Source organism: Anabrus simplex, chromosome 1, assembly GCF_040414725.1.
Source record: "Anabrus simplex isolate iqAnaSimp1 chromosome 1, ASM4041472v1, whole genome shotgun sequence".
Classification (NCBI taxonomy): Eukaryota; Metazoa; Arthropoda; class Insecta; order Orthoptera; family Tettigoniidae; genus Anabrus; species Anabrus simplex.
In genome coordinates, this window is record NC_090265.1 from 1,751,535,866 (window position 1) to 1,751,548,324 (window position 12,459).

Below are 12,459 nucleotides of genomic sequence, written 5' to 3' on the forward strand. Positions count from 1 at the left end.
CTGAAGTATCACAACCACTTAAATGTATGCAGCTCATCTACATAGCTGTAGGGCGGCTAGATGATACTTGCGCCTTGTTCAAATACGTTTGCATTCCAACTTATTAGTACCTAAAAATCCTTTCCCTACCACATAATCTATTTATCAGATGTCGACATGAAAGACTACGTCTATCTATGCTGGTAAATGAGAATCGAAGTGTTGCGAGGTTGGTATTAGAATGAAAATAGATAATTTTGAGGTGAATATTTCAACACAGGATCAACAGAGATACGAACCTCGGCCAACCGGGTACAAAACCCGCATCTAAGCCACTGCGCTAATCGCATGTTAAGGACAATCAATATTTCCTAAGCAGGATGGTGTTCTACCCCTTCTTCCTGCAGCAAGACGTTCACTCCAGTCGGTTAAATTTTAAAGACATGCCTTAGCTGTCGCAAATTCATCATCATATTCCATCATGAGTTTCTTCCCTACTACGTTCTTTCAAGATTAACTTTGCCGCCACGTGGAAGCGCTTTTACCTTCCAATGAAGCTCATCCACGAAATTGTGACTCTCATTCTCCAAGACTCCATCAAGATCCTGAGACACCACCTCTGCAGCACGGAAATGCCGCTTTAGTTATACTGTTGTAACACATCTTCGTTATATATTAGAGCTTTTTTAATTAATATAACTTTATATATAAAATTGATAAATATTATCCTTTCTTTTTATTTCTTTCTTTCTTAGTCCGTTTACTCTCCGGGGTTAGTTTTTCCTTCGGACTCAGCGAGGGATCCCACCTCTACCGCCTCAAGGGCAGTGTTCTGGAGCGTGAGACTTTGGGTCGGGCTGATACAACAGGAGAGAATCAGTACCTCACCCAGGTGGTCTCACCTGCTATGCTGAACAGGGGCCTTGTGGAGGAATGGGAAGAATGGAAGGGATAGACAAGGAAGTGGGAAGGAAGTGGCCGTGGCCTTAAGTTAGATACCATCCCGGCATTTACCTATTGGAGAAATGAGAAACCACGGAAAACCACTTCGAGGATAGCTGTGATGGGAATCGAGCCCACCTCTACTCAGTTGACCTCCCGAGGCTGTGTGGACCCCGTTCCTGCCCTCGTACCACTTTTCAAATTTCGTGGCAGAGCCGGGAATCGAACCTGAGCCTCTGGGTGATGGCAGCTAATCACGCTAACCACTACACACCACAGAGGCGGACATGCGTATTTTCCAGGGTTTCTTTTCTGCCGGTACGCTCCGGTACGCGTACCGGTAAATTTCAAATTTGAAAAAATTGTTGTGAAGATTCGAATTCATTGTTTAAAAGTGTATCTCACCGGGCGAGTTGGTCGTGCGGTCAGGGGCACGCGGCTGTGAGCTTGCATCCGGGAGATAGTAGGTTCGAATCCCACTGTCGGCAGGCCTGAAGATGGTTTTTCTGTGGTTTCCCATTTTCACACCAGGCAAATGCAGGGGTTGTACCTTAATTAAGGCCACGGCCGCTTCCTTCCAACTCCTACAGTAGGCCTTTCCTATCCCATCGTCGCCATAAGACCTATCTTTTTCGGAGCGACGTAAAGCAACTAGCAAAAATAGAAAGTGTATCTCCCCATACGTGCTGCTATCATCGCTTGTGTCGAATTACGGCGTCAATAAGTTTCGATAGATTCACTTTCATCCATAGTTACTGATCGTAAGCATATGATACCGATCCGGTTCTTCAGCAGTACTCTTTCGACTGTGCGTGCTTACCGCTTACAATTTGTAAACTTCCTTCGTGTGACTGTGATCAACTTCACGTCCTTTTCACTTAACTTTGTTGTTTTGTGTGCTGTGGTTGCGTCCGTTGTAAATTCTATAATTTGTGTGTTTCCTATGGTCTTTATGAAAAGCAATGAACTCGAAAATCACTCAGTTCTTATCGTCCGCTCCGGGAGGTAAGAAGTTGAAAATTTCTAAGACCGAATCAAGTGAATGTAGTGTGCTGAACATAAGTTTGTGGGGAAAATGCCACGAACAAATCTGTAAAAGCTGAACTCGTGGTTGTGGCTACCGAGTATGCGGTCGCGAATGAAAATCTTCCCGCGTGTTGGACTCCACAGCGTAAAGCTGAATATTTTTTTGGGGGGGGGGGGGGGAGGAAACTGGATAATCGTGAAAAATAAAAAGCTCTCTATATGTCAAGAAGTAATCAATTTGGACCCGGAGAGAAAAGGTACTGTTTCGGATCGATCGAGTGAGTACCGGTTAACTTTCTTCGAGAAAAAAACCCACTGGTATTACCTTGTTTTAATGTCAGCCTGTATATACAGGATATTGTTCCATAATAAATGGAAATTCTATCATGGTGAAGACTACAATACAGAGGAAATCTCTGTAGCAATTGCGATCTTTTGTGTTTTAAAAAGGACTGACCAAAGTCACTTGTAACCTACAATTAAGGCGGGACTGGTCGTTTCATTCTTTCCCTCCTCGTTATACAGAAGCAACTCTCTCAGATACAGGACATGCTCAAAATATTGTTGACAAGTTCGCTTTAATTACTTCCTTCTTTTTATATCAAACTCTTGCGTGAACTCGACGCCTCCAAACGATGTTTTAACTCTCGAATGTAGGAGTTTAAAAGTGCGTTAGCCTAATGTTTTGGACACGGTCCAAAGCGATTAAGGACGATGTTCAAGAGGACGATAATAACAGAGCACGAGAAAAATATTCTCCACATAACAAAACCAATTAGAGTAAAATCTTCCCCATCAAGGCAGTGCCTGACAATAAACAATTTACCGTGTCAGCTCGTCGGGAAACAGGACTCAACCAAATTGAATTACATACAGGTGATACTGAGCATGTGACATTCCATCCTCCAAATCTGATAGGGAGAATATACCGTCAATTATTTGTCACTGTATATTTTCCATTCATTTCAACTATTAATAATAATTTGAGGTCTACTAATTTTCGTTCTGTTCACTGGACATCCTAATCCCGAATTTGCGTGGGGCATGATATTTCAGTTTCTTTATGCTTCTTTAATTTTTTAAGTTGAAGATTTAATGATCAATAGACCTATTGTTGATTGACCACTTACGTATTCTAAGGGCGAGTACATCTGCGTCTGAAACAAGCCTAATAAACTGGAAAGGCATGCAATATTCATTTACAGTTCAACTATATTTCTTGATAAAGATGACTTTTTTGTAACTATTTCTAAATGAAGAAAAGTATTTAAATGACCTAAACTGTTTAAAAACAGAAGGCAGCCTGGTGAGAAAATGAAAAAAGACTGATGAAAGAAAGCAAAGAAAAGAAAGAGAACAATCAAAGGATGCCGGTTCGCAAGCAATGGAGTCCGAGACGCTTGTGGAATTGTTCCGGACGTTGTTCTCTCGGGGTATCCATCATCAAGTATACTGTTGGGACCACTTCTTAAACCACGGCCGACTGGATCACTCGCTGAGCTAGCTAGAGCGACGGATCAAGTCGGCCGTGCTTAAACAACCAAGGCGACAATATTTAGCCAGACGTCATCCATACATCACTCTTTACCTGCTGTATGTTCAAGTATTCCAAACAATAAACTATTACAGAAACCAAGAAAAGTCTAGTTTCATTCGGGCAACCTTTATGAATTTGTCAGGGAAGGAAGATGAGACGAGTTACATAGGTAGCTAAGTCTTCACTTGTATTCAACTGTGTGCATGTTTTTCTATCCAAACCGTTTCAGACCTGCCTAGCTGTTTGTCATTAACAACAACTTAAAGCGAGTTGATTATTCCTTTGCCGTTGTTTTCCTCCACCCTCCCAACTCGATGAATACACTGTAATACTAACTACGGGTCTCTAATGACCCACTACGATATTGGGCAGTTGGTCAGCTTGCCTGGTTACCTATCTACAATTCAGATTGGCGTTACACCTGTGAAGTCTTTCGTCAGCAGAATTGCCATATTGTCATATTTCTTACCCTCTTCTACAAGCGGCAGTATAAGAATGTTCAATCAACTACAACATTTTTCAAGATCGTAATATTGTCGGTATCCATCCTGCATGTGGACCAAAATGGGTAAATTTAGCAAGGACAAGGCTATTAATATTTTTGCTTTCCTGATGGAGAAACCGACACTTTTAGTGTGGGATTTTGACGTAGATGAAGTGTTTCCCAATAATCTAATTGCTGAAAGAAAGTTTTCTGCGAAATCATGTTCCATGCGAAGTGAGTTTAAAGCATCCAATCATATGCTAATCCTGAGCAAATCTGCAGCTTCATTTTACGAAAATAACGGCAGTGGAGGTCTAATAAAAATAGGTAGATAGAATATTAAAATCCAACCTAAAACTTGACTGCAAACAGGTCTCATATTGAAACTGGACTGTCTAAAAGAAAGCGACATGTAAATTTACTCCACTAAACTGGTGAAATGGTCTCTTCTATGACGTCAAAACCCCCGTCTGTGGGCTGCCGATGTTTGACAGGAATATCAAGCGAGCTAGCTGTCCAGCCTAAATAAAACTCGTGAGTCAATATGTCACTCAACCAGTACTTTCGATCAGTAGAGGGGTAGTCAGTTGTTGGCTACAAACTTGTAAACATAACTGATCTAGTATAATGAATAGCGAAGTAAAAATTCAACATCCGAAATCGATAAAATCTATCGCCCATTCCTACAAATGTGTTCTGCTGGACCTACTAAACAATGCATTTTATATAAAACCTACCGGTACCCGTGCGATTCGCTACAAGAACAAATTCAAAATGAGTTTCAAGAACAAAGTTCGTATGATGAATGGAACGGGCCGCGTTCCATAACAACACTGTATGAACCGGATCCATCACGTTCTTCAATTCAAAGTGTCAAAATACATTCAGAATGGTATTGTAAATTATTTACTGTAGTTTTATTTTACATTTGTATTACTTTGACGGCACTATGGTCTAGAAGTATCGAGACTTTCTCCTACCAGGAAACCCCGGGTTCGATTCCCGGCCAGGTCAGGGATTTTTACCTGGGTCTGAGGACTGGTTCGAGGTTCACCATGTGAAAACACGTGCAATTGCAGTCCTGGTCAAGCGAGAAATCTGTGAGCCTAAATAGTAGTAGTTCTGTCTCGGCTATGGCGTCTACCCTGGGTGTGCATCTTTTCCCAGGGATTTTCCAACCCTCATTCCATGCACATACCACTTTATTATTTCCATTGGCTATTCACTTTCATCTCTCGTAGTTAATTCCTGGGCGTAGTATTTGTAAGGGCAAGTGATAATTTTGCTCTGATGAGTTCCTTACAGTAAGGGGGGGGGGGGGGCAAACATTTCTGTTCCAACCTCGATGATAGAAGGTTTGAGAGGCGAAGGAATCTTTCATTTTCCTGACTTTCATAGCCGATACCATCACTTTTCCCCCCCTCCGACTGGTGTTAAAGGGGGTTAATAATATCGCTGTTTTACAATTTTAAAAAAATGTAAAGATCATCTCGAAGCGTCGAGGGTACGCCTTAGTAACACCATGTAGACCTCCAAATACAACACAAGGCTCAGTCGATGCGCTTCACCAGCCAGGCATATAATAATTTTTTAATTTTATTTTTACAATTTGCTTTACGTCGTACCGACACAGATAAGTCTTATGGCGACGATGGGATAGGAAAGGGCTAGGAGTAGGAAGGAAGCGGTTGTGGCCTTAAATAAGGTGCAGCCCCAGCATTTTGATTGGTGTGAAAATGAGAACCGACGGAAAACATCTTCAAGTTTGCCCACAGTAGAGTTCGAATCCACTATCTCCCGAATGCAAGCTCACACCTTCTCGACCCTAACTGCACGGCCAGCTCGCTCGGTATATATAATAATATCCTTCTAAAATACAGTACGGTAATCGAAACAGTGTGTCTGTATGCTAGTGAATGCCTTCGAATAATAGGAATGTTGGGACTAAGATAAGCTGAGACATTTGAGAGGAAGATCCTCCGCAAGATAATTGGTCCAAAAATCGTGGATAGCCAGTATAGGTTACGAAGAAGGGGAGAAATATACCAAGAAAGTGAAAGATTGAGTGAGTCAATGAAGAAAAGAGGACTCAAATTTTGTAGACATCTGTTTAGAATGAAGGAGGAGAGTCTGACGAAACCATTTTTAAAACACTCGATAGTAGACGTAAAGTTTTCGACAAATGGTTTAGGGAGGTAAGAAAATGTCTTGAGCAGTCTGGATTAAATCGGGAATATATCCTAAACCGAACAAAGTATAGATCAGTGATCGACAGCTTTCATGACGAACAGAAAGTTGGGATGGACAGAGGAAAGAAGACAGGCTGGCAGAGAAAGAATACAAAGATTATGGGCTGCAAAGAAGGCTTCCAGTAATGTGTGATTGTTGCTTAGCGTGGTCTCAAATGGCCATAAACGAAAATAATAATAATAATAATAATAATAATAATAATAATAATAATAATAATAATAATAATAATAATAATAATAATAATAATAATGTCCACCTCCGGTGTGTTGTGATTAGCTGCCACCCCCGGAGGCCCGGGTTCGATTCCCGGCTCTGCCACGAAATTTGAAAAGTGATACGAGGGCTGGAACGGGGTCAACTCAGCCTCGGGAGGTCAACTGAGTAGAGGGGGGTTCGATTCCCACCTCAGCCATACTCGAAGTGGTTTTCCGTGGTTTCCCAATTCTCCTTCAGGTAAATGCCGGGATGGTACCTAATTTAAGCCTCGGCCACTTCCTTCCTTGTCTATCCCTTCCAATATTCCCATCCTCCCACAGGGCCCCTGTTCAGCATTGCAGGTGAGGCCACCTGGGCGATGTACTGGTCCTCTCCCCAGTTGTATACCCGACCAAAAGTCTCACGCTCCAGGACACTGCCCTTAGGCGGTTGAGGTGGGATCCCTCGCTGAATCCGAGGGAAAAAGCAACGCTGGAGGGTAAACAGATTAAGAAAGAAATAAATAATAATAATAATAATAATAATAATAATAATAATAATAATAATAATAATAATATCATCCTGGAAATGTAGACATACGTCGTGTTTAGGATCAGTAGTCAGCCCTCCTCATCTCCTTAGAGATACATTTCTACGGGTTCCTTTGATTTTGAACACGGATTAACAGGAATAATTTCTGCCCACATGTGCAGAATACCGATGATAATGTCGCTTACTCACAAACGAAGCAACAACGCTGGCCTGAAAGGAATTTCAGCGTGTTGTACGTGCGCTCTGAGAGTTCGTTATCAAACACGCTGCTGTTTCTGTGGGAATGTTGGTTGTGTTCAGTTACTTCACTTAAATTGATTAAGGCAAGTTGAAGATGCTTTAGGGCGTGTTCTAAACGTGGGAGTTTCCTGAGATGATCTCTCCTACAACAAAGCTGAGGGACAGGCAATTTCCTCTGCTGTATCGCACAGCATAACGGTTCGTATTCATTCATAGCGAGTTTATAGGCCGAACAGATCCTGTTACAGGCTTATAAATAGCCCCCTTCTTCTTCCTCACATAGTTCTGATGTTCCATGAACGTTGACGTTACATGTGCATTCTGCTGGTTGAAGTGTATCCGTATCGTTGTCAGAAGACTTTCACGACCGCATCCAGCGTATTTTATTGCCTTACACGTATGAGAAATAATATGCAAAGTGATCCTTTACCGTAGCTCTGTGTTTTGTTACGTACTCTGAGGTCGCTGATATAGTACTTGAACAGTTGATATCATTCGTGGGTTAGATAGCAGACTACTTACTTTGCATCTTGTAGGTGTTGCCACAGTGCCTTCATCCTAGCCTGCAGGCTCAAAACGGATGACTGCTATTTGATTTTCAGGTAATATTTTCAGGGAGAGGATACCGTGGTTCAAATCCCGGTCACTCCATGTGAGATTTGTGCTGGGCAAAGCGGAGGCGGGACAGGTTTTTCTCTGGGTACTTCCCTGTCATCTTTCACTCCAGCAACACTCTCCATTGTCATTTCATGGCATCTATCAGTCATTAATAAATCACTAATAATAATAATAATAATAATAATAATAATAATAATAACAACATAATAATTTCGTGTGGCTGTTTCTAGCCGAGTGCAGCCCTTGTAATGCAGACCCTCCGATGAGGGTGGGCGGCATCTGCCATGTGAATAGTGAATAGGGAATAGTGTTATGTGTGGTGTGTGAGTTGCAGGGATGTTGGGGACAGCACAAACACCCAACCCCCGAGCCATTGGAATTAACCAATGAAAGTTAAAATCCCTGACCCGGCCGGGAATCGAACCCGGGACCCTCTGAACCGAAGGCCAGTACGCTGACCGTTCAGCCAACGAGTCGGGCAATAAATCACTTTGGGACAGCCTATTTATGGTTCATTCACTATATCCCTGACCCGGTCAATGACTGGAAAACAGGTTGTAGGTTTTTCATTTTCAGGGAAAAGGAAAGACTCACCTACTGTCTTAGGTACCTTAATGACAGAAATTTGTAGCTTTTCTTCTTCGTCTTCTTTTTTCGTTTCTTCCTCTTTGAGGTACGTTGAATCAATTACTTCTTTGTGTGTTGTTATTTTCTTAGTGCCCAGTATGTCTTCATTCTTTTTGATCTTCGTTTCCTCTCGCCTTCCGAGATAATAGGTTTGGCTTTCAATGTAGATTTGTCTTCGAACCTTATATTTTCGTCTTTAGTTATTACTTTAGCTGTTCGATCGAATAGCAAATTTTCTGTAATTTTAAATTCTATTAGGTCTTTTTCAGTTTCTTTAAAGCAGTTGGGTTTTGTTTTGCGTTACGGAAGAAGTCAAAGATTTGTTTGGTTAAGCTATTAGAGTTCATTCTGAGAAGATGACCGTAAAAATGTATCTTTCTTTTTCGCATAGTACCTGAGAGTTTTTCAATTTTCTTGTAGAGCGTTTCATTCTTGATTTAGCTATGTTATCTTATTGTCCTGAAATTTTGTCCTATGATCTTTCTTAAAATTTTCCTTTCTTTTAGCTCGAGTTTCTCCATCTGGCCTTTGAAATCCATGCTCATTCTGCTGCGTATAGTGCTTCTGGTTTAATCACTGTTTTATAATATTTAATTTTGGCCCCCATGAAAGGGAGTTCTTGTTGTATGTATCTTTTGTTAGTTGGAAGGCTTTTACTACTGAGTTTTTTCTTTCTTTTATTGCAATTTGCTTTACGTCGCACTGGCACAGATAGATCTTATGGCAACGATGGGATAGGAAAGGACTAGGAGTGGGAAGGAAGTGGCCGTGGCCTTAATCGAGGTACAGCCCCAGCCAGCATTTGCCTGCTGTGAAGAATGGGAAACCACGGAAAACCATTTTCAGGGTTGCCGACAGTGGGGTTCGAACCTACCGTTCCCGGATGCAAGCTCATAGCTGCGCGTCCCTAACCGTAAGGCCAACTCGCCCGATTTTATCGAATATCATCTGTCTGTCTGTCTGTCTGTCTGTCTGTCTGTCTGTAATTTTTGTTCATTCCTCGCATTTGAAAACATTGTTAAAATGATTAATTAATTACTTAAAATCAATCGATCGATCATAGATTTACATGTTTCGGCAGTCTGAAAGCCTTTGTGTATGATATCGGCGTCGCTATATCGGTTCTTCACTGATCTAATATTCTTCCCTTGAATATTATTTTTAGCCATAGTTTCCTTGTTTCTCTTGTTCTCCGCGGCTAGATACCTTATCCCTCTTCATTCATCGCATTCTCTTCTTATTTCTATGAACGTGCGCAGTACAAACCTCCACTGGAGGGAGAAGACAGTTCATAAGATACCGTTAAGTTGAGCAGTCCGTACTTCCAACACTTATCACCATTATCACCCCTTTCAATTGTCCGCCACACAATATCATTCATACGTAAGGGAGGGATGATACTTCTCTGCTGCTCCACCTCCAATTCATGGTACTTTTTCACGTCTGTTGTTATATTTAGAGAGGGTGTGTGAACATTGGGTATTACATTATAGTATCCCAGACAGTGTAATCCTATCGCGACAGGAAACAGGAACAACCTTGCCTGCCTCAAGGTACGAACCCGCCCTTTTCATTGTGAGCTACCAATTTGACCAGCCAGGAGCGAAGGCCAGCTGTCATCATTAGTGTTGATTCAGTGTGTGTGTGTGATGTCATGATAATGTGTCTTATCAGGGTCTAGCTGGCACCGAGTGTTAAGGTCACACCTGACTCGACTCACCTCGTCATCTGTGTACTTACCGTATAGTGTATAATACAACGCCTGCCTCGTCATAACAAAATCGTGCACCGAGACTGCAGGACTTGAAACATCTCTTATCTTTCAGTTATGTCACTTGACTCCCGGGATATGACAGGACTTGGAAGCCAAAGTTTACTATTTCGCTCACAGGCGCGTTTCTGGAGCCGCACTGGAGGATGACATTTTGTTCCTTTCCTGCCAAGGAAGAATTATTGTCAGTCTCCCCCAAGAGTCGCAACTTAATAAGAGAGTGGCAACCACAGGGCAGTCTGCTTCCATTCACTTGTGCCAGGTTCTCTCACACGTCTTTCATTGTGAGCTACCAATTTGACCAGCCAGGGGCGAAGGCCAGCTGTCATCATTAGTGTTGAAATGAAATGTATGGCTTTTAGTGCCGGGATATCCCAGGACGGGTTCGGCTCGCCAGGGGCAGGTCTTTCTATTTGACTCCAGTAGGCGACGTGCGCGTCGTGATGAGGATGAAATGATGATGAAGACAACACATATACCCAGCCCCCGTGCCATTGGAATTAACCAATTAAGATTAAAATCCCCGACTCGGTCGGGAATCGAACCCGGGACCCTCTGAACCAAAGGCCAGTACGCTGACCATTCAGCCAACGAGTCGGACATCATTAGTGTTGATTCAGTGTGTTTGTAATGTCGTAATAATGTGTCTTATCAGGGTCTAGCTGGCACCTTAACCAAATATTTTCCTTTCTCGATTTCTTTCTTTCTTTCTTTTTCTTTCCTTCTTTCCTTTCCTTTTTTTTACCGATACCATCCGTCTCCGAGAAGACAGAACTCCTTCATTTCTTCTAACGAATAATGTCAAGACAAGCTGGTGACCTAGTTGTTTCTTCCTCCACCCTGTCAGTTTAACTCTGGCAAAACTGAATATGAGATCCCTAAAAACGGCTTTCTTCGCTACTATGGTATCACAAAAGATAAAATTATTCATTCTGGATACTTTTTCCTTTAGAAATGCAAACATGGAATGTATTTGTTCTATTATTCCTAATGTTGGTTCACCCGTTTCCATCAGTATTAGGGCACAAGAGAGGTTGGACAGGAAAGACCAGAACATAATTCCGGCACATTTAATTGAGCAAAGCACTGTATAACAGTAAACATAGATATTTTCAAGTTGCAAAGGCGTGCTCGGCTCAAGTGGAAGGATGTGGGTTAGATTCATGTCAGGAAGTCGAAAAACTTAAGAAACGAAATTTCCACTTCCGGAGCAGCACGTGGCTATGAGGTTCACTCAGCCTGCACCAAGAATGACTACCAGGTTAATTCCTGCGAGCAAAGGCGGCCGGGCGTAGAGCTAACCATTCTACCTCACCAAATGCCGACGTTACGGAAAGTAAGGGCCTTCACGGCCTATGGGGAGGTGGCTTTTTGCAAAGTACACATATGTTGTTCTTTTTTTAAAAAGTATTTACACTGGATATTAGGTGAAACGTCCTTTACTTAACGATATACAACCAGCATGCACATTGTTTTTCTTGCAAAGGGCAATTGATAAGATGCTATTTATCTTTTAGGTGGCTTGCTATTAGAGTAACATTGTCATTGGCTTCTCACCAAGGCGGCCAGCGCATTGGACTTTTTGTAATGAACATTCGTGTTTGGATTCCACGCAAAACTAGACGTCCCGAGACCATATTCACGATCTCAACAAACGCCTAGAACTATAAGGTTACTTCCGGAATTCTATTAGTGGTTGTACGTTTCTCTTTCAGCAACTCTGTTGTGTAATGCTAAACACCTACTTCTGCAGTATCTGATTAAGTCTTATTTTCCCTTGATCGAATTTGATTTATTCATATTCCACAAGTTTTTTTCTACCTTGAAGGTGCTGGCTACCTTACTAGTGTTCGTTGTAGTTAAATAGTAACAAGTACTTTGTGTTCCGGAGAAAGCTGCCTCCAGGCAAATACGTGCCTATAATGAAGGCTTTTTAAAATAAGATGTAAATGATGTTTCTTTACGGAGAAATTTCTCAGAAATATCTTGAAATTATCTTATGAAAAAAAAGGAAAAAGAAATCCCTACAATTTTCCTCACGAATTCATTACTGCAGCGTTTATTTAAAGAAATTCATTTTGTTGGTAAACACCTACTGTGGCGTCGGACATCTCTGTGAGAGAGATTAAGAAACTGGATCCTATGGATTTCCTTCTGTTAAGGATAAAGGTTTATCTGCCATCTGCCGATGACCTAGATGTTATGCCCCTTTAGGCAACAAGCATCATCATCACGTTA

The 12,459-nt window shown here is 41.8% G+C and overlaps 1 protein-coding gene across 1 annotated transcript in view; it reads left to right on the forward strand.

Annotated features, from left to right (window-relative positions):
- The window catches only part of GEFmeso (Guanine nucleotide exchange factor in mesoderm), a 199,584-nt gene that overhangs the window by 47,990 nt on the left and 139,135 nt on the right, over window positions 1-12,459 (forward strand). The gene's annotated exons all lie outside the window — the stretch shown is intronic.